Source organism: Pan paniscus, chromosome 12 (assembly GCF_029289425.2).
Source record: "Pan paniscus chromosome 12, NHGRI_mPanPan1-v2.0_pri, whole genome shotgun sequence".
NCBI classification, from domain to species: domain Eukaryota; kingdom Metazoa; phylum Chordata; class Mammalia; order Primates; family Hominidae; genus Pan; species Pan paniscus.
In genome coordinates, this window is record NC_073261.2 from 29,659,215 (window position 1) to 29,681,750 (window position 22,536).

The window sequence follows — 22,536 nt, forward strand, 5'->3', positions numbered from 1 at the left end:
TGCAGGGACACACCTGGCTGGCAACTCTGTTTTCAGAATGCCAAAGAGTGTAGGCTTCATTCCTTCATTCTGTAATAGGGTACAATGGGCATTGTCTAACCTTTATTTCAGCTACTTAGAGGGAAAAAAGCTACCATGACACTTGTGATAGTTAATTTTATGTTTCAACTTGACTAGGTCACTGGTTGCCCAGATAGCTGGTTAAACATTATTTCTGTATTTGTCTGTGTGGGTGTTTCTGGAAGAGATTATCATTTGGATTAGTGGGCTCAGTAAAGCAGATTGCCATCAGCAATACAGGTAGGCATTGCCCAATCTATTGAAGACCCAAACAGAATAAAAATGGAGCAGGAAGGAGGATTTGCCATCTCTCTGTCTGATGCTTGCCATCTTCCCCCAGTGCTCCTGCTTTTCAGGCCTTCAGACTCAGTCTACACCATTGGCCCTCCAACTCTTAGGCCTCTGAATTAACCACCAGCTTTCCCGAGTCTCCAGCTTGCAGACAGCAGATTGTGGGACTTCTCAGCCTCCATACTCATGTGAACCAATACCGTATAATAAATCTCTTCATATGCAGTCATGCATTGCTTAACAATGAGGATACATTCTGAAACACGCATTGTTAGGCAATTAAGTCATTGTGTGGACATCATAGAACGCACTTAAACAAGCCTATAGGCTTTGTGGTAGCCTGTTGTGTAGCCTGTTGCTCCCGGGCTACAAACCTATACAGCACGATACTGTACTGAACACTCTAGGCAATGTAACACAATGGTAAGTATTTGTGTATCTAAACATAGAAAAGGCACAGTAAGGCTGGGCGCAGTGGCTCATGCCTGTAATCCCAGCACTTGAGGTTGGGAGTTTGAGACCAGCCTGGCCAAAATCAGGAAACCTCATCTCTTCTAAAAATACAAAAATTAGCTGGATGTGGTGGTGCACTCCTGTAGTCCCAGATACTCAGGAGGCTGAGGCAAAAGAATCGCTTGAACCCAGGAGCCAGGAGGCAGAGGTTGCAGTGAGCCGAGATCACCCCACTGCACTCCAGCCTGGGGAACAGAGAGAGAGACTCCATCTCAAAAAAAAAAAGAGAGAGAGAGAGAAAAGGCACAATAAAAATACTGTTGCGTATGTGGCCTGTCATTCACCAAAACATTGTTATACAGTACATAATTGTATATCTGTATGCTACTGGTTCTGTTTCTCTGAGAATCTAGACTAATATACCACCTAATGGTGATCTCTAATGTTGCAAGGACAATAACTATCTTATCTGTCCTCACACATTTTATTGCGAAGTGACATTGTGTGTTGTCCAGACTAAGAATTTACCAGCTATAATTTCCCCCCACTTCAGAAACAGATTGGCAAATCGTGATCAACAAAAAGTGTGCTCACTGAGAGAAGTCACCCACTGTTCAGACACAGGAGTGAGACTCTGGGGGCAGGAGGGCATCCAGGAGAAATATACAATGACTTTCCCTTTAAACACAGAAGCTGGAACAAGGCTCTGGGTTTAATTTGACTTGGAATTGCCTCTGTGGTTCTCAGCCAGCTCTGAGGAAGTTAAGAACCCACCCTTGCCTGTTCAAGGCTGGCTTCCAGCTCAGGAGGAAGGCTAGGGGGGTGAGAATTAGGAATCCCCCACCAAAACACACACACATGCACGCACACACAAACACACATGTCCAAAGCTGACTGTTTTTCTCTGGGATTGTATTTCAAGGCCTCTGAAGTCATCAAAGTCTCTAAAACACAGGTGGTCATGGGGCTTTTCATGATAAACTTTTGGAATCTTCTCCCCTCGTTAAAACCAAACCACAGTTCTGCAGGGCTTCTCCGAGAGCCAGCCTGATGGGACCCAAGTCCATGAAGTGAGCAGCCTACAGGGACCCCAAGCGTGACCCGGGGTGGGGCCAGAGGGCAGGCCAGGCACTCTCGGCCTCCCGAGACCTTTCTCATGCCTAGGGTACTCCGCAGGCACCTTGATGCCTAGTGAGCGAGGAATCCAGCTTAGCAAAGAACAGGCACAGACATTTCCTGCTTGATTGGAATCGTTAATACTCGGTTCCGGGAACCTGACAAGTTCTGCTTCACTTGGCACCTAGCACAGTCCCAGATGGTAAATCTTCCCTGTCACCACCGTTGTAACTCCCCAGAGGGGTCCTGGAATTGCTCCAGGAGGCCTTGTGCCAACTGCTAAATCCCAATGTCCCCTTCTCGTCGTCTCACCAAAGCAGTTCACGGTCCAAGACCCTCGAAGCTTCCATGAAGAGGCAGATCGGCACCTTGTTGCATGCAGCCAAACCATACATGAGTGCACAATACAAAAATGATGATAGATTTGAGCTCAGTGGGTGAGAGGCAGCAGCTGTGTGTTTACTCAAGGTGGGTTTGGAAAAGCTACACGGCATGGTCAGGCTTTTGAGACCTGTTTGAAATGTGGCCGGAAAAGGGGAGGCTGACGTGGGAGGAAGAAATGGGCACGTGTCCCTGGCATCCACTGCGAGTCCTCCTGCCTCCCTGAGAACACAGTGCACAGCATCCGGGAGAGACTGGCCAGGACTTGGTGTTCAGTTACCTCCAACACCAACGACAGTTGGACTTGCATTCCCTGGGGCCGGCTCACAAGCCTCAGAGAGCTCACAGCATAATGTCTTCTTCTGACACAGGCTCACTGAACATCCACCATGAGCCAGGCACTGGATAAGCACTGAGGAAACACGGGGCTAGTGACAAGGATGTCTCCGCCCCCAGTGGGCTGTCAGCTCACTGGGCAGAGGAGTTGGGCAAGTCCTGGGGCAGAGACAGAACGGCCCTTCCATGCAGGGCACATGGCGGTCACCACCGCCAGAGGGTCTGCTGGAGTAAGCAGGAGAAGCCCTGCTGAGGTCTGGATGTTGATGTCCCCCCAAATTCCTATGTTGACGCCTAACACCCGTGTGCTGGTGTTAGGAGGTAGGGCGTTTGAGAGCTGGTTAGGTCATGAGGGTGGGGCCCTGATGAATGGGATAGGTTCCTACAAGAAGAGGCCCCAGGGAGCCCCCTCGCCCCTTCCACCATGGGAGGACACAGACAGAAGTCACCATCTATGAACCAGAAATTGGGCCCTCACCAGACACTAAATCTGCCCCTTAATCATGAACTTCCCGACCTCCAGAACGGTGAAAAATAAGCATGTTGTTTATAGGCCACACAGTCTATGGTATTTCAGTATTGAAGCCCAAACCACCCAAGGCAGGTATGGCATCCACCATCTTGCAGGAAGTGGATGAAGGGGAGGGGCAAGGGAGGGTGGAGGAGGGGAGCCGGCGCTGAGAGCCAAACCAAGAGCAAGGGCGAGCTGAGGGGCGGGGGCATTGTTGGAGACCATGCTTAGGCATTTAGAATTTATTCTAAAATCCATGAAAACTTGCTGAAAATTTTTGTTTTCATCTATGTGACATTGCTATCATCTGTATGCTAACAACTCCCACCTTTATTTCCTCCCAGACCTCTGTTCTGAACGCCATGTGCCTCCCCTGGTCTCTGGAAGTCCAGTAGGCACCTGTACATCTAGACACCTCCCCTGCACACAAATCTGCTCTTCCTATGACAGTCCCTGTGACATTGTCATAAGAGATACATTTGATTCTCCACCCTGGTTCTGGCACGAGAACTCTAAAAGCCTTGGGATTTCCTAAGAGATGAGGGTGAGAGGAATGTCTTTTGTTATTCAAGATAAGCCCCTTCTACCATACCTGAGTTTATAGTGAGCTCCTAGAGAGCCTCAGGTGGGAGTGGTTGCCACAGGAACCAACCTCGTGACTACAGGGTTAGCACTTTCAGCTCCCCCGTCTCCCCTCCAAGGAGATGAGAAGGACTGGAGGTTGAGGTACATACCAATGCCCAGTGTTTTAATCTACCATGCCTAAGGGATGTGACCTCCACAAAACTCTTCAGGGACAGGGCTGGAGAGCTTCCGGGCTGGTGAGCACAGGGAGGTGCTGGGATGGTGGCGCATCCAGAGAGAGCCTGGACACTCTGCAACAGTCACCCCGATGCCTTGCCCAGGGCAGTCCTTTCATCTGCTGCCCCTGAGTTACATCCTAATCATAAACCAGTATGTGTAAGTAAAATGTTTTCCTGAGTTCTGTGAGCTGTTCTAAACCTGAGGAGGAGTTTGTGGGAACCACCAGTTTGTAGTCCATTGGTCAGACGTCTGGGAGGCCTAGGCCTTGCAACTGGCCTCTGAAGTGGGTGCAGGCTTGCAGGACAGAGCTCTTAACCTGTAGGACCTGAGGCTGATGGATAGTGTCAAAACTGAATTGAATCGTAGGACACCCAGTTGGTGTCGGGAGAGCTGGAGAACTGGTTAGTGTGAGGTAAAAACCCACACACTTGGTGTCAGAAGTTAGAACAGAAATGATTCAAAGTCCCTGTGTCAGTGAATGCTTTGTCTCCGCCTGGATGCCTGTGCCAGGCACCTGGGAATCACCACCCACCCTCCACATTCGGTGCGTGCCCTTGTCTGTGGGTTCCGCTCCACAAGCCACCACGAATGTATCCAGGTCTGTGCACCTCTGCTCTCACCAGCCTGGCCCCAGCCTGGCCCCAGGCCGGCCTCCCTGAGCCACTGCAGCAGTCTCCCAGAGGCTCAAAAGCGGTGCTTAAGACTTGCATTTGAGAAAGATGCGTTTTGCATAAATGTGGAGGATGGACTGGGGGCCAGTGAGAAGGGGACAAGGGATAGTTTCAGCAACCCGTTCCTTCATGTGTTCACTGAAGTCATGATGCACCGTGAGGGCCTGCTGTGGGCCAAAGCCTGGGAGGGGACTGGGGATAGAGAATGGAGTGTCACCCACAGAGAGAAGAGGATCATTGGGCAGGGAGACGGCTGAAGTTGCCAAGAGAGAGCTCAAAGGGAGGCAGGGCTGAGGCCAGAAACCCTAAGGGACGGATCAAGGAGAGGAATTGAGGAAGGACAGAGAGCAGGAGCATATGGACAGAGGAGAGGCAGAAGCCGGGCTCTGCAGGGCTGTGGAAGCTGGAGGACTAGGTTGTCCCAGAGTCCCGTACTGCTGGGGATCCAGGAAGGTAAGAGGGAAGTCAGCAACAAGGAGGTGGGAGACGTTCCTCGGCACGTGGGGCAGAAGCCAGACTGTGGTGACTGAGAACTGTGTAGGGGTGGAAAAGTGGCTGCAAGGCACGACCACAGGCGGGAGAGCCGATTGTGAAATCTGCAGGAATTTTCTGAGCCAGGCGCCAAACACAGCCAGTGTTAAAAATTAAATGATGAAAACTTACAGTTAAATAGGTTACATAGAGACAAAGCAATAAATACTGAAAACTCATCTCTTCCTAGTTTGTTACCTTCTACCAATAGCTATTCCCCTGAGATAATGTCCATCCATTGTGTCCCTGTGGCGAGAATGCTATATGTGAGTGATTACTCACGTCTATGCGTCTCTTCCAACTCTGCGTGTAGTGTTATCTCACTGGTGGCTTGAAATTGGCTGTGATGGGAGTATTTACACCACAGAAACCAGCAAATTCCTCAAATCAGACCTTTTTATTCCCAGAGAGTCAGTTGTGAAACGTTTACCAGCACCACTGGAGGAGTGAAATCAGAGCACTTTCAGTAAGAGAGCAGTGGCACGTTAGCAAATGGAAGGGAGAAAAAGACAGCAGCAAACGTGGACAGGTTTGTGGGCTTTGTGGCAGGGAAGTGAGCGCGTTGCCTCTGATGACTTTCATTTCTCTCAGTTACACTGAGGTGAGGCCAACTGCTCTGTGTGTGGAAGCCAGAGAAGAAAGCAGCACAGAACAGATGCAAACCAAGGAGGCTGGAAGATAAGAGCAGAGCCATCAGGACCCGAGCCCCTCGGGGGTATGAAACAGGAGTCGTGGGAGCAAATTAGTAGGTGCACTGCATGGAGGGATGGAAGGGGCAGGGAGGAGCATCTGAATGTAAGATTTCAGAGAAGCTCATTTTGTCAGCATTTCAGAGCTTCCTGTGTGCAGCATGGATCTAAAGCTGGTGGATGCAGGGGGGTGAAAAAGACAACATCTTCACTTCCTGCATGCTGATGGCGGAAGTGAGACATCAGCGAAGAAACATCACGATCACCAAATTATGATGAACACCATGGAGGAAACAAAGGACACTGTGACACCAAGGAAGGAAGGGAGGTTACTTTTCATAGTGGCTGTAAATAGAACTGAAGGCTGAAAAAGAGCTGTTAAAATGGCTTGTTTGTTTGAAGATGAATGAGAGTACACAATAAAAGGTAATTCTCCCTCCCATCCCCAATGCCAGCTTCCATGTTTCTCTCCCCAGAAGCAGCCATGGTTCATCACATCCATTTCCAGAGGGATCCTAGGAGCAAGCTGTATGAGGAACCGGGGAAAGAGGAGCATGTGCAAAGGCCCTGGGATGGAAAGGGCCTGCTGTGCTCTGAGCTGCAGCAGAGCTTCTCAAGCCTTAATTTGCATTTGAATCACCCAGGGATCTTGCTGAAATCCTGATTCCTGATTCAGTAGGTCTGGAGAGGGCTTGAGATTTCTAACAAGCTCCAGGTAATGCTGAGGTGCCTGAACCAGATCTCACTTAGAGTATTAAATAAAGTCCTAGGGGATCGTTAGAGATCAATCCAGCCAGAAATGTCATAGGAGAGGGAAGAACAGGTCAAGACAGGGCTGCACAGATAGGTGGGGCGGCTCAGTCGGGGTCTCTGTGCAGTAAGAAACGTGGGTATTATTCTAAGTGCGACAGGAACTCACTGAAAAGCTTTGTGCAGACTGGGGTTGGGAGTGGCGTTACATGATCTATTTATTCTTTCTAAATCACTCTATCTGCTGGCTGGGCAGGCAAAGTGACAGTGGGAGATCCACTGGGAGGCTACTGCACAAATCTCAGCCAGAGGTGACAGTGACAGGACCCATGTGATGACCGGGAAGATGGACGGAAGTGGGCAGACCCCAGGGGTATTTTTTTTTTTTTTTTTTTGAGACGGAGTCTCGCTCTGTCACCCAGGCTGGAGTGCGGTGGCGCCATCGGCTCACTGCAAGCCCCGTCTCCCAGGTTCACATCATTCTCCTGCCTCAGCCTCCTGAGTAGCTGGGACTACAGGCGCCCGCCACCACGCCCGGCTAATTTTGTGTGTGTGTGTGTGTTTTTAGTAGAGATGGGGTTTCACCGTGTTAGCCAGGATGGTCTCGATCTCCTGACCTCGTGATCCGCCCACCTCGGCCTCCCAGAGTGCTGGGATGACAGGCGTGAGCCGCCGCGCCCGGCCCCTAGGGGTATTTTTAAGGTGGAACCGAAAGAACTCATGGATGGGTTGGATATGGGGAGTGAGGGAAAAGGAAGCATCAAGGATGCCTCTTGGGGTTGTGTCTTGAGCAAGTGAGCAGCCTGGGCCGGCATTTACTGAGGCGGAGGGAGGAGCAGGGAGATTGAGAAGCCTGCACGTCACCAAGCAGAGATGTCAAGAAGACCTCGGGGCGGGAGGGGGTGGGCAGGGGCGTGGGCATGTGTGAGGCTGGGGCTCCGAGGAAGGTCTTGGCGTGGAATATAAGTTGGGACTTGTCAGTAGAGGCATTTTCCAAGGCTATGAGAATGGGCTGTAGAGAAGAGCAGGAGCTCTAGGATGAACCCTGATGGGCATGATCCCTAGGGATTGGGTAGAAGAACAAGCGACCAGAGGGGCGCGGAGGGAGGCTGCAGGCGGCTTTCCCAACAGGATCTGAAATGAGGAGATTTTATCAGGGCTAACTCAAAGGGTTTGCATTTCACCTTTTGCCCCCTCTTGCATAAATGGCGTCATTTGAAAAGAGAAGAGACGGGAAGGAGGGGGAGTCAGGAACACGGCGAAGCGCATCTGCCTGGTTCTGGTGAGACCAGCCCAGCAACTGTCAAGTCATCCCTGCTTAATAACACCTGCTGGAAGGACAAAGGAAAGAGCTGCTGGCACCGAGTCACATGTCCACACAAACCACAGAGCGGGCCGTAGATGCCAAGCCCTTCCCCTTCCCACCCTGTACCTGTTCTTCATGTTAATCTATTACTCGAATAATTTATTCATTGTGTAGCAAATGATCATTTTCCTATCATTTGTTTATTACTATTTTTACTTTCATTATCACGTTAGATTTTCACACATGGGAGCATATGGGGGACATATTTGTTTATTAGTTTATAACCTAAAATGAATATTTTATACAGGAACATTTTAAACAGAGGCAGAAAAACCCTTAACCCAATTTTATCTTATGCTAAAATTTCATTATCACCAATTCTCAGGCCTCCAAGCACTGTGCAAACAATCCTCGAGGAATGGGTGTTATCAATTATTAATAACTATTAAATTAGCATGGAGTTTGATTTTCCCCTAAGTATGTTTCGTAACTGCAGAGCAGAGAAAGAGCCTCTGCTCCCTTCCGGGTCTCCTGTTCAAACAAACCTGAACCTGGCCCAGGCACCCAGGCATCTTGGAGTGGCCAGCAATGAGCCCACGGCTGTGCCTCTGCCCTGCAGGGCACCCGGGGCCTGGACATCCTCCGGGGTGGAAGGATGAACCCTTCTCCCGAGGAATTTCTGGCAGGTGCATGTGATCTTGATATTCTCTGCAAGTGGCAGAAGGAGCTTGTCCCCCTCACCATCTGTTACGGGCTGAATTCTGTCCCTCCAAGATTCAAATGTTGAAACCCTAACCTCCAGACATCCAGAATGTGACTGCGTTTGGAAATAGGGCCTTTAAAGGTGACTAAATTAAAATGGACTGGTCCTTACTTCAATATGACTGCTGTCCTTATAGGAAAAAAATTTGGACACAGACACACACAGAGGGATGACCATGTGGAGACGCAGGGAGAGGATAGCAGCTACAGGCCAGGGCGAGAGGCCTCAGAGGAAACCAGCCCTGCTGACTCTTTGAACTCGGACTTCCAGCCTCCAGAACTGTGAGAAAATAAATTTCTGTTTTAAGTCATGTGGTCTGTGGTATTTGCTTTGGCAGCCAACACAAACTAATATGCCATCTGCACCCTTCCCTCCCACCGTGTCTGATGCCCTTAGGAACCACTGTCTTCCTTTATCCCAGGATGTCTGCAAGGAAGAAAATGTCCTTTTTCTAGCATTTAGAGGCCACCAACATTGAATAACCATACTGGGGTAGACACAGCGGGGAAGAGATTCCTGCTGTTCCCATCACAGCAGCCTTGGAGATGAGGAGACAGATGGATCTGACCAGAGTGAGTCCCAGCCCGACCTTCTCCCACACACTCTACACATCAGCTGTCAAGACTGAGCCAGCCCTGTGAGGGCATAGTGGGAGGGAGATGAGGCCCAAGGTTCTTAGAATTCACTTGGCCTCATCAGGACTTTCAAGATCTTCCTCTCTTCTCTGCTACCAAAACTGTGTGAGGGGGAAAAAAAGCCAGGGTAAGATTGGAAATTCAGCCACCCACATCCTTGCAGTGACTAACAGCTGTTAAGAGACATTTTATTTGTGTTTTGTTTTGTGACAGAGTCTCCCTCTGTCACCCAGGCTGGAGTGCAGTGGTGCAATCTCAGCTCACTGCAACCTCTGCCTCCTGGCTTTAAGTAATTCTCCTGCCTCTGCCTCCCGAGTAGCTGAGATTACAGGGGCCTGCCACCACACCCTGCTAATTTTTGTATTTTTTAGTAGAGATGGGGTTTCACCATGTTGGCCAGGCTGGTCTCAAACTCCTGACCTCAGGTGATCTTCCTACCTTGGCCTCCCAAAGTTCTGGGATTACAGGTGTGAGCCACTGTGCCCAGCTAAGGGACATTTTAATAAACCCCAAACTGCAAACAGCCTTAAGCTAAAAAATGGTATTCTGAGCATGTATTCTCAGATAGGAAGGTTTAGAAGAGCCCAGCGAAGCTGGCTTAGTGCCCTTCATGTCACCCCAAAAGAGCTAGCTGCCTGATCGAAGCCAGAGCCTGCCCTCCTTTTAATGTGTACAGCATCTCACGGACTGCCCTGTTTACAGCACCTCTTACAGTTAGATGTGGCCACCACAAGGATGCTTTGCTGTGTTCATGGACAGCATAGCCATGGGGGGGACACGGGCTCTGGGGTCAGATTTGTTTCTGTTTGTGTCTCAGATCTGCGACTTAATATGTGTGACCTGAGCGAGTTACTTATTCCTCCTGTGCCTCAGTTTCCTCATATGCAAAGTGGGATAATAATGGCAACTCCCACATAGGGTTTGCTGAGGAGTAAATGAGTGAGTACACGACTGTAGCACGATGTAGGAGTGTTTAATGGCATTATCGCCATGATTAACTGTGTGGGCCTTGGCTTCCCATCTGTAGCATAGAGCTACCAATACCTACCTATGGCATATTGTTATTTTGGGGATTAAATGAGACGCTGAATGACAAGCACATGGCATATAGGTGCAAGTGTTTGTTCCTTTCCTGCTTCTACCATTTTTTTTTCCCGAGACAGAGTCTTGCTCTGCCACCCAGGCTGGAGTGCAGTGGCTTGATCTCAGCTCACTGCAACCTCCACCTCCCGGGTTCAAGCAATTCTCCTACCTCAGCCTCCTGAGTAGCTGGGATTACAGGCGCCAGCCACCACATCTGGCTAAGTTTTGTATTTTTGGTAGAGACGAGGTTTCACCATGTTGGCCAGGCTGGTCTCGAGCTCCTGACCTTCTGATCCACGTGCCTCAGCCTCCCAAAGTGCTGGGATTATAGGCATAAGCTACTGCGCCCAGCCTGCCCCTTCTACTATTTTAAGGAACACTGGTGATTCAGTTAACATCTCATCTGGCAGGAACATTCATTGATACCAACATCCTTAACATCTAACCGAGTTGAGTAGCCAGAATAACTACCTCCAGGGTCATGCTCTGAGGATTCCAGCTTTATCTGTAGTGAAACTTTCTCTGACAGCCTGCTGATTTCCCCTTCCCAGATACAAAGTCCTTTTGATCACTTACTATGAGTCAGACACATTCTGAGCTTTAACTCCTTTAATCCTCACCATAACACCATGAGGTAGATATCATCATCCCTGTTTTATAGATGAGAAAAGTTGAGCGTAAAAAGGTTAAAAAAAAACTCCAACACTTTGGGAGGCCGAGGTGAGTGGATCACCTGAGGTCAGGAATTCGAGACCAGCCTGGCCAACATGGTGAAACCCCGTCTCTACTAAAAATACAAAAAAAATAGCCAGGCATGGTGGTGGGAGCCTGTAATCCCAGCTACTCAGGAGGCTGAGGCGGGAGAATTGCTTGAACCTGGGAGGCGGAGGTTGCAGTGAGCCAAGGTTGCACCACTGCACTCCAGCCTGGGCAACAAGAGCAAAACTTCATCTCCAAAAAAAAAAAAAAAAAGGTTAAAGAAACTTGTCCAAGGTCACATTGCTGGTGCAGGTCACACCCCTGTCATAAAACCAGGGGCTTTCCGACTCCCAAGCCCAGCCTTGAACCTCTGTGGTTTCCAGAACCAGAGCTGATGGGGAGCAGCTGATACCATAGAAGCTGTCACAGTCAGGCATGGGGACAGGAAGGAGAGCAGACGGTGGAGTAGCAGAGTGTCCCAAGCTAGTCCAGGAGGGGCAAAGGATCCCACGGAGACAAAGAGGGACTGATCATCATTTTGAGCCAGGCCCACCCACTGTCCTCCCTTCCTCATCCTTGTTCAGGTGCTGTCTCTTTCTGTTTTCCGAACATTGCCAACAACTTTGTTTAAAAACGGGCTTTATAGTGATGTATTTCACACACCGTACGATTCACCCATTTACAGTGTACCACGGAGTCGTTTTTTAATATATTCATGGTTGTGTATCCACCACTACAATCAGCAGTGCATTATCATTGCCCCAGATGTCATTAGAACACCATCATCACCCCACACTAGCCACTGCGCCCCAGTACCCCCAGCCCCAGTCAGCCACTAATCTACTTTCTGTCTTTGCAGACTTGCCTATTCTGGGCATTTCATATAAATGGAATGATACAAATGTATGGTCCTTTGGGACTGATGTCTTTCACTTAGCATAATGTTTTCAAGGCCTAGTTTTAAAGTAAATTTAAAAATGGTTAAAGGTCAATGTGTAGTACTTGGCACAAAGTAGAGAGGCTCAGTAAATTCTTATTGAATTGAAATACAATTTTTTTTTTTTTTTTTTTTTTTGAGATGGTGCTTCACTCTGTCACCCAGGCTGGAGTGCAGTGGTGCAATCTTGGCTCACTGCAGGCTCGACCTCCCGCATTCAAGCGATTCTCCTGCCTCGGTCTCTTGAGTGGCTGGGATTACAGGCGTGCACCACCATGCCCAGCTAATTTTTGTATTCTTAGTGGTGACGGGGTTTCACCATGTTGGCAGGGCTGGTCTCGAATTCCTGACCTCAAGTGATCCGCCTGCTTTGGCCTCCCAAAGTGCTGGGATTACAGGCTGAAATAGAATTTCCGATCATAAGTAATTGCCCCGAGTCATCAATAAAAGGCTACATTATATTTGTCACATTCTTTTTTTTTTTTTGAGACAGGATTTCACTTTGATATGCAGACTATAGTATAGTGGTGCCAACTTGGCTCACTGCAGCCTCAACCCCCTGGGCTCAAGCAATCCTCCTGCTTCAGCCCCCCAAGTAGCTGGGACCACAGGTGTGTACCATCTTGCCTGGCTAATTTTTGTATTTTTTGTAGAGACAGAGTTTCACCATGTTGCCCAGGCTGGTCTCAACCTCCTGAGCTCAAGGGATCTGCCTGCCTTGGCCTCTCAAAGTTTTGGAATTACAGGCATGAGCCACTGCGCCCATCCCATCACATTTTTTTTTTTTTTGAGATGGAGTTTTGCTGTTGTTGCCCAGGCTGGAGTGCAGTGGCGCAATCTCGGCTCACTGCAACCTCTGCTTCCCAGATTCAAGCAAGTCTCCTGCCTCAGCCTCCCAAGTAGCTGGGATTATAGGCATGCGCCACCATGCCCGGCTAATTTTGTATTTTTGGTAGAGACCAGGTTTCACCATGTTGGTCAGGCTGGTCTCAAATTCTTGACCTCAGGTGATCCACCTGCCTCGGCCTCCCAAACTGCTGGGATTACAGGCATGAGCCACCACACCTGGCCCATCACATTCTTTAAAAAGCGGAGAACTGATTAACACATTCTTGAAAATGTGGAGCAAATGTTGCATGACCAAGTGTTTCTTAATCAGTTTCCTGAAATTGCAGCTGTCTTCTTTCAATTCCCATAAAAGTGCTTTAACATTTTTTATACTAATACTGTAGTTCCTCAAATTTTGACTTCTGAGCACCAATAAGGAAATGTGGAGAGAAGGGACCTTGCTACACAGTTGGTAGGAATGGAAATTAGTATAACTATCATGGAAAACAGTATGGAGCTTCCTCAAAAAATTAAAAATTGAACTACCATACACATCCAAAGGAAATGAAATCAGTATATCGATTGGGGGTGCTGGCTCAGACCTGTCATCCTAGCACTTTGGGAAGCTGAGATAGGAGGATCATTTGAGTTCAGGGGTTCAAGTCCAGGGGTCTCCCTATGTTGCTCAGGCAGGTGGATCACCTGAGGTCAAGAATTTGAGACCAGCCTGACTAACATGGTGAGCAACATAGGGAGACCTCATTTCTACTAACAATTTTAAAATTAGCTGAGTGTGGTGGTGCACACCTGTGGTCTCAGCTACTCAGAAGGCTGAGGCAGGAGGATTGCCTGAACCTGGGAGGTCGAGGCTGCAGTGAGCCCTAAGCATGCCACCGCACTCCAGCCTGGATAACAGAATAAGATCCTGTTTCAAAATTTTCTTTTTGATTGATTTCTGAAAAGAAATCAGCATGGCAAAGAGTTATCTGCACATACACGTTCACTGCAGCATTATTCACAATAGCCAAGATATAAAATCAACCTATGTGTGTATCAATGGATAAATGGATTTTTAAAATGTGGTATATAAATGCAATGAAATGCTATTCAGCCTTAGAAAACAAGGGAAACCTGTTATTTACAACAACGTGGATGAAGCTGTGGACATTTTGCTAAGTGAAATAAGCTAGGCACAGAAAGAGAAATACCACATTATTTCATTCATAAGAGAAACCTAAAAACCTCAAACTCATAACAGCAAAGTGGAATGGTGGTTAACAGGGAGTCAGGGCAGAGGTGATGGGGAATGCCTTTAATGGCCAAAGAATACCAATTTTCACTTAGGCAGAAGTTCAAGAGTTCTATTATACAGCACGGTGTCTATAGTTAATAACAATGTATTGTATGCTTGAAATGTGTTAAGAGAGTAGATTGCGTATGTTAATTAGTGTGATTTAGTCATTTCACAATGTAAACATATATCAAAACACGTAGTACATCATAAATATATATAATTTCTATTTGTCAATTGAAAAACAGTTGTCTGGACCTGCTTCCTGTCACATAGGTCAATTTGCATCTTTTTTTTTTTTTTTTTTTTTTTTTTTTTTTTTGAGACTAGCGTCTCACTCTGCTGCCCAGGTTGGAGTGCAGTGGTGCCATCCGGGCTCACTGCAGCCTTGAATTTCTGGCCTCAGATGATCCTCTGGCCTCAGCCTCTCATGTGGCTGGGGCCATATGTACTCACCACACCACCTGGCTAATTTTTAAAGTTTTTGTAGAGCTGGGTCTCTTGTCAGTTGCCCAGGCTGACCTCAAACTCCGGGGCTCAAGCGATCCTCCTGCCTCAGCCTCCCAAAGCCCTGGGATTACTGGTGTGAGTTGCCACACCTGGCCTAATCTGTGTCTTTATCAATACTATAGGAAACGAAAAAGAAAAAACAAAGAACTAAACAAACTACCTCTTAGACTCAAATAGCCAATTACTGAAACTGAATTTGACTCACGGATTCTGGTTACTTGTGCAGATAGCCCAGGTTTCTTTGGGACCCCAGGGCTTGTCATCAAAGACAAAGTATCTAGTTGAATGGGGGAGATCATTAGGAGGCAGTGGCCCTTCTCACAGGACAAGCCCCAGAAAAGAAAGTGTCCCACCGTTGGGAGGCACATGGGGAGGCGGGTGGGAGTTCAGTCACGCCTGGCAGAGGATGTATGGAGGCAGGTCCCTCATGCCTTTAACTGCTCCACTGCTGCCTTACAACAAAGGAGAGACCTTCCAGACCCTCATCTGGCATCCTTCCCCTCTTTTCTCCTGAGCCCTGACATTCTGGCAATGCTTCGGCAACACAGAAGATAAAGCGTGGAGAGGGAGACTCAGCCACATTTTCTTACAGATGAGGGTGTGTGGCTGGAAAAGGGCCATTATCGACTCCTGTTCTCGCTTCCCCTCCTCTCTCAGAGTCTGGAGAACTTCGAGAAAAAAGGAGGAGGACACAAAAGGAAAGAACAAAAAAGATGCATCCGGAGCAACTATGAGGATGGTAAATTGGTGTCTAATTCTGAAAATCATAATTGGTATGAATGCTATGCACTGTGGAAGGAGGGATGAAGGGTAGAGGGAATAAAAAAGAACATGAAGTTAGAATCCTTGGCATGAAAGCCTGCCGTTTATACAAGCAAACAAACAAGATCAGAGACTATCAACTGGCTGGCTGAATTGGACCAATAGGCAGGTTTATTCAGACCCACACTTCAAAAATTAGGAGATCTCCACATTAAAATCTGGGAATCTGACCTTTTGTAACAAATCAGAGGATTTGCAACACCAAGAGCATCATCACAGGCAACGACCAGCTTGGATGGGCAGCGGCTGCCCCTGCAGGTGGGTCAGGTGCTCTTCCGTTGGACACAGTCTCCACCACTCCCTGTCGCTTGCTCCTTGCTCCCCATCAGCATAACTGTTTGGGCCTTATAGCATATGCATTTGTCACTCCCTACTAGGACGTCCACAACATGAAATGAGAGAACGATTTGGTAAGTTCAACAAAAGGCATATTACGCAGCCACCATACATTCTTTGTGGAAAGAGAAGTGGCATAAATCAATTCATAAATTATCTCAAGTTGTTTCCTCTGGAGTCCTGGGCTGGCTGCTGGATGAATTCGTCTGTCTTCTAGCAGATGGACAAGAAAATTGAATTGTAGTGGCCAATCAGGTGTCGATCGCAGCCTCTGGGTCCGTGTAGGTGAGCCCTCACCACAGAGAGAATGAGAGCTGGCTCTAGGACGGGGTGTTGACCTGTGCACAGCTGCCCGGGAAAGGGCCTAGAGAGAGGAGCTATGGGTCCTGCACTGACATCAGCCTTGAACATGAGGCTGGCGTGGCAGCGGCGGCGGGGTGGGGGGGACATGAATAATTCATATCGCAACCAGATTGATGCTCCGGGAGCTTCAATAGGAATGAATTACCTTGTGTGCATTTCCTGCCTAAATGTCAGTGTATCTTTTCACAAGCGCCTGGGACGGGTTTATGAATAGGTGCATTCTCCGATGCCTCTGCTTTAGGCAAGGCAGTTTCAGAATCTTGGCTGAGTTTCCAACTTCTGACTTGCTATTTACAAACTGTAATCATAAGATTTCAAGTGACACATGACTAAAAAAAAAAAAAAGCCCTTACTCAGGAGAAATCTGGATGGAAATGGAACAATGGTTTTGAATGTATCTGGATCATGAAATGAAAGTCAGGAGGCTTGAGTGTTCTGCTGAGAAAAAGTGATGGGGGAAGAACATAAACATGTATAGGACACTTACTGTCTTGGGAACTTTATGCGTGTTCTCATTGTTAACATCATTTAACAGATGAGAAAAACAGAGTTCTCAGACATTGCTGCTAACAGAAATTCAAGGCAAGCCACATTTGTAATTTAAGATTTCCTAGTAACCACATTAAAAAAGAGAAAAATAAAAAAGAGACTGAAAGTAAATTTAATGGTATATTTTATTTAACTCAGTATATCCAAAATGAACATTTAAATATGCCATTGATATAAAAATTACTGATGAGATATTATGCATATTTTTTCAAAACACGTCTTGGAAGTCCAGGGCATAATTCACTCTTAGAACACATCTCATTTCAGACAGCCACAATGTAAGTGCTCAAAAGCCGCCAGGCGTGGTGGCTCATGCCTGTAATCCCAGCACTTTGGGAGGCCGAGGCGGGCAGATCATATGAGGTCAGGAGTTCGAGACCACCCTGCCCAACAGGGTGAAATCCTGTCCCTGTTAAAAATACAAATATTAGCCAGGAGTGGTGGCAGGCGCCTGTAATCCCAGCTACTCGGGAGGCTGAGGCAGGAGAACTGCTTGAACCTCAGGAGGCAGAGTTGCAGTGAGCCGAGGTTGCACCATTGCACTCCAGCCTGGGCGACAAGAGGGAAACTCTGTCTCAAAAAAAAACAAACAACAATAAAAAAACAAAACAAAACACAAAAACAGGGCAGCAGCTCTGACACATGCACTTCAAGCTGCATGGCCTTGGGCAAATTGCTTAACTCCTCTGGTCCCCATTTCCTTATCATAATGTTGAGGAATGATATGTCTTCTCAGTTCCTCCTCGGTCATAGGGTAACAGACAAGCACGGCACAGTGGTCACTGTCACACAGCAGCAGGGGATCTATGGGTGCAGGCAAGTGGCAAGATGACATGTGAAATCGTTAAAGTTGTATCTCAGATCCAGATGACAAGGATTGTTAAAGGCTGTTTGCATAACCATATTCAATTTGGGGTGATGCAGAAGGGGTATTCAAGTTCTGGCCAGCTCCCACGGGAGGCTTCCTACAACCTGCCAGGCCTTCACCTGGGCAGGCAGAATGCTAATGCCACCAGCTAGGAGGATGTTCTCAGAGGGACGGAGGAGATGGCAGCTTCTCCAAGTTGATCCCTCAAAACCATGACTTCTCTGAGATTTGTGTATCAGGCACTCGTTTGCAATGACTCCTGTAGCAAAATGACTAGGCACGTGCAAAAATGCTGCATCCAGCTTGTTTGAACAATTGCAGTTGTTCAATTTCATTCAGACCAATTAGGCTATATTTTTAGTATGATTATTCAAAGCATTGGTACTACTTAGACAAAATCTTAGCTAACAAAAGTTAGCTGGAATGAAAATTTTACAGAAAGTAGAATATCTTTGTTACCAAAGGGAAGTTTATTTTGATAAAATTAAAAAGGCCAGGTACAGAATAACATGCAACTTAAAACTATCACGAGTGGGACAGTGTAGACGTGAGAAGAAGATGCCTTTGGGGCCGATGGGCCTGCATTCACATTTTATTTTTGCTACCCTTTTCTTTGGTGACTTTATTACCTTTAAAATGGGAAAGATACACATGTACCTTCCAAGTTACAGGACGGATTTACGTTCTTGGCACCATAAATATTAGTTCCTTTTTTTTCTACATCAGTGAGAAAGGATGTGGTAAAACAGGGGAAAAAAAAAAAACAGACAAGGCCTTTGTGTTTTTGCTTTTTTTGTGGTCTAATTTCTTTTAACAAATAACAGTTGTTTTTCTGATGAGGAAAGTAACACATTCATTGTAGAACACTTGGAATATTCAGAAAAAAATGTATTTTTTTTTAAATCACCAGTAATTCTACCACCAGAGATAAATACTATGAATGTTTTTGTTTGCCCTAAGCACGCCTATGTGATTGGGATAATATTATTACCTAAAGTGTTGTGTTCCACTTTTCATGCATGTGCTCTTTTTACATTCTATTTTATTTTGAGACAGGATCTCACTCTGTCACCCAGGCTGGAGTGCAGTGGTGGAATCACAGCTCACTGCAGCCTCAAACTCCTGGGCTCAAGCAATCCTCCCACCTCAGCCTCCCAAGTAGCTGGGACCACAGGTGTGCACCAACACACCTGGTTAATTTTTTGTATTTTTTGTAGAGACAGGGTCTCACTGTGTTGCCCAGGCTGGTCTCCAGCTCCTGGCCTCAAGTGATCCACTTGCCTTGGCCTCCCAGAGTGCTGGGATTGTAAGTGTGTACCACTGTGCCTGGTCTGTACTCTCGTTTTTAAAAAGACTCCTCAAAAACGTTGGAATTTTCCTTATTTTAAAAATACCGTTGAAGAACATAACTTAATGGTTATATAATATTTCACTATATTGCTGTACCATGTTTTATTTAGTCCTATTTTTGGACAGCTAGGCTGTCTCCAAATTTTCTCAATACAGAAATTCTACATAATATTCTTGCACACAAATTTTGGTCCACATCTGTTGACGTCTTTAGGATAAGTTCCTAAGAGTGGAATGAGCAACTCTAAGGGTTTTTTAAGTGGTCCTGACTTATATTGCTAAATTACTTTTCCAAAAGATTATGGTAGTTGATGGCCCTACTATGAGTGAATGGTAATTTTTGTACCGTCTGGTCTCAGAACCAAACCATCAGCTACATTTTAAAAATAATGAATTGAGAATGGATGAATTGTAGGCACATATGGGGGTTCTATTTCTCTTCCTATGGGACTCTAGGTATGATTTTCCCATTTTTGTAATTAGGATATACGGCTCCAGGAAATTGAGAGTGAGCCAGATAGTTTCTGGAGAAGTCAACTGTACCAAGGCCAGGAAACACTAGTCATCCCTGAGGGTCAAACACAGTTAGGTACTAAGAATGAGGAAGTCCCACACAAAGTGGCAAGATGCTGGGTTAGCCCACAGTCTTAAGAGGGAAACCTGTTCCAGACATGACTTCCGCCCTTGGCAGATGAGGCTTCTGGTTGCCTGCCAATTATAACTAGCTAGAAACAGCATCATGGAGAAACAGTAAAGCAACAGCAAGGTGGCGACTGGAGACTCAGGCATGAGGCCCAAGGCCAGGAGAGGAGCAGTGGGTGGGAAAAGCCTGAAGGAGGGGCTGGGTCTAGACCAGCTAGCAATCCCACAGCAGCCAATAGCCCAGCCTGCTGGAGAAGAGATTTCTAGAAATGCAAAAGTTTTCACATGCAACCACGAAAGCAGTTCACGGGCGTTTCTGGCACTGTCAGGAGGAAGTCAGGATCACACAGGGTGCACCTGGAAAGCAGCTGCACTCCCCAAGTTTGACCTGGGCTAGCAGCTGCTACTGCCATGTGGGCTCTGGGTTTTATGAAGTTGCAACACCAGAACCAGGAATTTGGGGAAGATAAAATAGAAACAGAGAAAATATTTATATTTATTTAGATGAGAGATGTGCACAAACCACAAGCCCTGGAGATGCAGGGCGTCTAAACCATTGCCATTATTTCAGTAGCTTTAGGAGAGTTCGCAAGGTAGCTAATGATAAGAAACAGGAGAAAATCATTCTCCAACCCTCACAAAGGAAAATGTCTGATCCGAGCACCCGTGGCTGTCTCACTGCTTAACCCTTCCAAAGAATAAACATGAAGTACTCTTCAGTATGGCTATGGGAAGAGCACATCCTGTTGCATTAGGAAACTTTAACTACTAAGTTTGATAAATCAAAGGTTGTCATTTACATGATACATCTTAACTTCAGCAAGAGGTTTAAACTCATCTCACATAAATCACTCAACAACCAGAAAAATATGGTCCCGATGTTGGCATGAGAGAACACACAAAGAATGTTTTCAAAGGCTGATCTTGGGCCAATATAGCTTAAATTTTCATCAGTGATGATAGAGGAGGGTGCAAGAGTAAAGGAATAAAAGAGACAACCCAGTATGGGGTTAAAACAGTAACTAGCCATTGAAGATAGGGGGAAGTGGGGGGTAAGTCAACAGAAATCAGTAGTATAGACATATAGAATGAAGTTTGATAGCATCACTTGCCTTTAAAAATGAACAAATTAAGAAAATAACAAATGGAGTGAACACACAGCCTAGTAAAACATTCACTGTCTGGAGTCTCCAAGAATAGGCCACCCTAGGAAGCTAGGTTTCCCATCTGAGAAACCTTAAATAACTAATCTTAGGTTTCATCCATTCGTAATGGAAAGTTTTCAAGAATGTGTCACTCATTTCTCTGCTTTTTTAAAGAATGTGATGGGCCGGGTGTGGTGGCTCGCACCTGTAATCCCAGCATTTTGGGAGGCCGAGGTGGGTGGATCACCTGAGGTCAGGAGTTCAAGACCAGCCTAACCAACATGGTGAAACCCAGTCTCTACTAAAAATACAAAATTATCTGGGCATGGTGGCACTTGCCTGTAATCCCAGCTACTCGGGAGGCTGAAGCAGGAGACTTGCTTGAACCTGAGAGGCGGAGGTTGCAGTGAGCCGAGATTTTCCATGGAGTAAACTTGCTCCATAACTTGTATACGAGAATGATCTAGGGTGCCTGTAGGTTCAGGCAAGTGAGTAGCTAGATTTAAAGTATGCCATACTTTAAGAGTTACATCAGGAGTGTCTAGCAATAAAGCCTGATATTTTAATAAGAGTCCCCCTGTCATCCACTGGTGTCTTTTAGTTTCTAGGACTCCTTGTACTTGGTGTGGGGTTAAAACCTCCAGATGTTGTCTTAAAGCCAGTTTATTGTTTCATCTACTAAGGCAGTTGCTGCAACTGCCCTGAGGTATCCAGGCCATCTTGAAGTGACATGGTCTAGTTGTTTAGAAAAATATGTCACTGGTCAGGGAATAGCTCCCAATTTCTGGACAAAGACACCTAGGGCAGTGCTTTGTTTTTCAGTCATATAAAGGAAAAACGGCTTATCAAAATTAGGGATCCCTAGGGCTGGGGTTGATCCCAATTTCTCCTTGAGAGTATTAAAAACCTGTTCACAATTACTATCCCATTCAAAAGGATCTACATCTGCTCCTTTCAGAGTCTCATCAAAAGGCTTGGCTATATGCCCAAATCCAACTACCCATAAAGAGCAGAATCCTGCCATCCCTAGGAAAGTCCATAGGTGTTTTCTAGTTTGGGGTTTTGGAATGTCCAAGATAGTTTCCCTTCATTCTGGTGTTATTGTCAGGGGTTGGAACTTATTCTGAGTATTTAATCTCTTGAGTTGAAGTCTGGGCTTTGTGTGGTGAGACCCTGTACTTACTAGTTCCCAGAAAGTTTAGTAACTGAATGGTATTTTTGTCCAAGTTTCTTTTAGTTGAGCTAGTAACCAACAAGTCACTCACCTATTGGGTAATAGTGTTTTTACTTAATTGTACCATTTTAAATTCTCTAGTTAGTGCATTTTTAAACAGATGAGGGTTGTCCCTAGACCCCTGGGGAAGAACTGTCCAAGTTAATTAAGAAACGAAATGACTATCAGTATCAGTCTTTTCAAAAGTAAAGATGAATTGTGAATCAGGGTGTACTGGAATGCAAAAAAAAAGGTCCCTGGGCTAACAGCATGTAGGGATTGGGCACTGTAGTATGTATAGGAATGATAGTCTCATTGACAGCTCGAAGATCTTGAACAAATCTGTAGTCTCCATTTGGCTTTTTAACTGGCAAGATTGGTGTATGACAAGGAGATTCACAGGGCCTTAACAACCCAAACTGCAAAAACTTAGCAATTAGTGGTTGGATCCCTCTTTATGTCTCTGGCTTTAAGGGGTATTGTCTCTTCCATGGGTGTGGGACACCAGGCTTAAGTTGGATGCAAACTGGGGGAAGGTTTAGCATTTTGCCTGTAACTTTAGTGACCCATACTATAGGATTTACTTGGGAGGTTACTTCAATA

General features: G+C 46.5%; 1 long non-coding RNA gene across 3 annotated transcripts; it reads left to right on the top strand.

Moving 5' to 3' along the window:
• Positions 1-4,945: 4,945 nt before the first annotated feature.
• On the top strand, positions 4,946-17,909 carry LOC106634477 (uncharacterized). 3 transcript variants are annotated; one of them, XR_008624461.2, is made up of 6 exons: positions 4,946-5,076; positions 5,746-5,899; positions 5,988-6,269; positions 8,799-8,943; positions 9,059-9,234; positions 15,303-17,909. It is a non-coding gene; the product is annotated as an uncharacterized LOC106634477 (long non-coding RNA). The 3 variants fall into 3 exon arrangements; XR_008624460.1 differs by lacking the exons at positions 9,059-9,234; positions 15,303-17,909 and having other exon boundaries at positions 5,980-8,945; XR_008624459.1 differs by lacking the exons at positions 9,059-9,234; positions 15,303-17,909 and having other exon boundaries at positions 5,988-8,945.
• Positions 17,910-22,536: the final 4,627 nt, after the last annotated feature.